Raw genomic sequence first — 2,203 nt, 5'->3', positions numbered from 1 at the left:
TGAAGCAATCAACTTTTTGCTGGTCCCCTGAGCAGTCAAGAAAGCAATTTACACTGCAGTTCATTCCTGCTACCTTCATAAAGAAAAAAAAAGAGAAGGAAAAAACCCCTACTCACTTCCAGCTACAAAACCAGTGGGGCAAAAATGCAGTTCAGCTGTATGGTGGTATCTATAAAACCAACTATCTTAGATGTAAGTTTTGTTTGGGGTTAGGAATTTTTTTCCTTTATAGTGAAAGAACTAGGAGTAATAGTCATAAATTCTTTCATTGAGTTTCCTGGGGTCTGAAAGACATCTGGGAGGATTATGGGAGGAATACAGTGTTCTGTAGCTGTTCTTGGAGCAGCCTTGATTTATGGCTCCATCTATAACTGCTGCAGTTCACCTGAAGCAGACACCGAAACTGTCCCTGGAGTTGAGCGATGATAAAGTCATAGTTCAGCAGCCAAACTCCATGCTGGGAGAGGCCATGGTCTGCTTTACCTTTCCCTTCCTTTGAACTAGCCCACTTTATCATTTCCTAGCCCTGGGTGCATCTCCACTGGGACGCAAGCCCCCTAGCCCCACTGTTACCTCTGTGGGACATGACTGTGGCTCCATCACACTTGGGAGCAAAGGTGGCAGTAGCGAGGTACCCTGCTACCAGGGCGGAGGGCTGCCCTTCCCAAGACAAGAAGCACCACCAGTCCCTGTTGCAAAGTATAATGGAGAGGGTGAGCAAGGAGGACACAGTAACACAGCTGTGCCTTACAGCAGTGATGTGCTTTCTTATCCCTTCTCCTAATTTGGCTCTTTCCAAACTGCAGCCTAATGATGCTATCAGAGAAACCTTATCATAGTTTTGTTGAAAAGCAGTCCTATATTAAGCAGGGATTCTGGAAAATGTTGAAGAGGAGGAGAAGGATTCATGGGCACAGACAGACACATTTTTGCAGAGGCAGATGACCAGTTCTCCACAAAGCGTCCAGAGCTTTCATGGTATTCCCAATTAGCCTTCATGCCTCTAGCTGACTTCCCATAAAAATGCTGAAGGGTCTTTGATCTCAGAGTACATGTCCTTATGAGAAGGGGAGGGGTAAAATTGCAGAGGTCGGACAAACACTTGACAGCAGTTACTGCAGCTCCTCAGACCCTGGACAGCCTCTGTGGTCCTGTGCCAGAGATTGCAGATTTGGTTTGATCAGTCCGGAGTTGAAAAGGCAGAGCAGAGCTGCTCAGGTCAAATCAGATGCTTAACTCTGTTTACATTTTGTGATGGGTGGGGAAGTTCAGTAAAAATTAGGATAAAAAAGAACAGCAGAAAAGAAAGACTAATGGGAAATTACATACTGGAAGTTTCAGCCTCTCTGTGTCACATCATCAGAGTTTGGATATCAGTTAATGGCTCAGGCAGTTTCCCAACTCAGCCTACTCAAATTATCTAGAAGTGGCAAAAAATTTGGAAGTTGTGTTTCCTTGGATCACACTATATCCCCAGCTTTGTAGCCAACACACATAGCACAGCTTTTGTATCTTACAATCTATTACTTTTTCTGATGCTAGAACAGAGCTCATACCCTGGAGGGATGAAACTAGTCCAGATGATAACAACCTAAATGGCACTAAAAATTAAAAAAAAAATGTTCATACAGATATTCTTTACTTATGTCTCTGACAGAAATTCCTCTGTGAGAAAAGAATTTCAGGCTGTAATGGAGGAGTCAGATCTCTGCTGGTTCCAGCCTTCTCGTTGACTCAATGCTTATGGAGCATGCATATAATGGTTTTTCCCCCGAGAAATCAAACTTATCCTAAAATGCCATGGAATTAAAGGGATGGACTCCCCTCCTGCTTACCTCTGCCAGAACACCCCTCATGTTAACATCTCTCTGAAGCAAAAGTAAAACAAACTGTCCACTATCATCCTAACTGTATGAAAGAGAAAGAGCTTTTCTGTGCATTGGGGCTTATTATTATCTAAAGCACTGGAGTTATTCTGGAAAAAGAAATCAGGCATTGAAAATCTAAGTGCAGGCCTGAATAAATAATTTGAAGCTGATATGAAGGCTCATGTAAACTGAGCAATGTGTAGCTGAAAAAGCAGTGGTTTGGTTCCCCTCCACCAACCCACCTCTCGGGAAGGGAGACATGCCAAAATACTGACACCAGGTACTTAGGAGCAAAAGGAGCATGCTGCAAATGGAAACCTGTAGGCAGCGGATAG

General features: G+C 43.6%; 1 long non-coding RNA gene across 1 annotated transcript; it reads left to right on the top strand.

Moving 5' to 3' along the window:
- The first annotated feature begins 462 nt into the window (after positions 1–462).
- LOC113969295 lies at positions 463–1,770 on the top strand. The gene is made up of 3 exons (XR_003534816.1): positions 463–713; positions 871–978; positions 1,658–1,770. It is a non-coding gene; the product is annotated as an uncharacterized LOC113969295 (long non-coding RNA).
- Positions 1,771–2,203: the final 433 nt, after the last annotated feature.

This window comes from Neopelma chrysocephalum, unplaced genomic scaffold (genome assembly GCF_003984885.1).
Source record: "Neopelma chrysocephalum unplaced genomic scaffold, ASM398488v2 Primary Assembly neopelma1_72, whole genome shotgun sequence".
Taxonomy (NCBI): Eukaryota; Metazoa; Chordata; class Aves; order Passeriformes; family Pipridae; genus Neopelma; species Neopelma chrysocephalum.
This window is presented reverse-complemented; position numbering and strand designations above follow the sequence as displayed.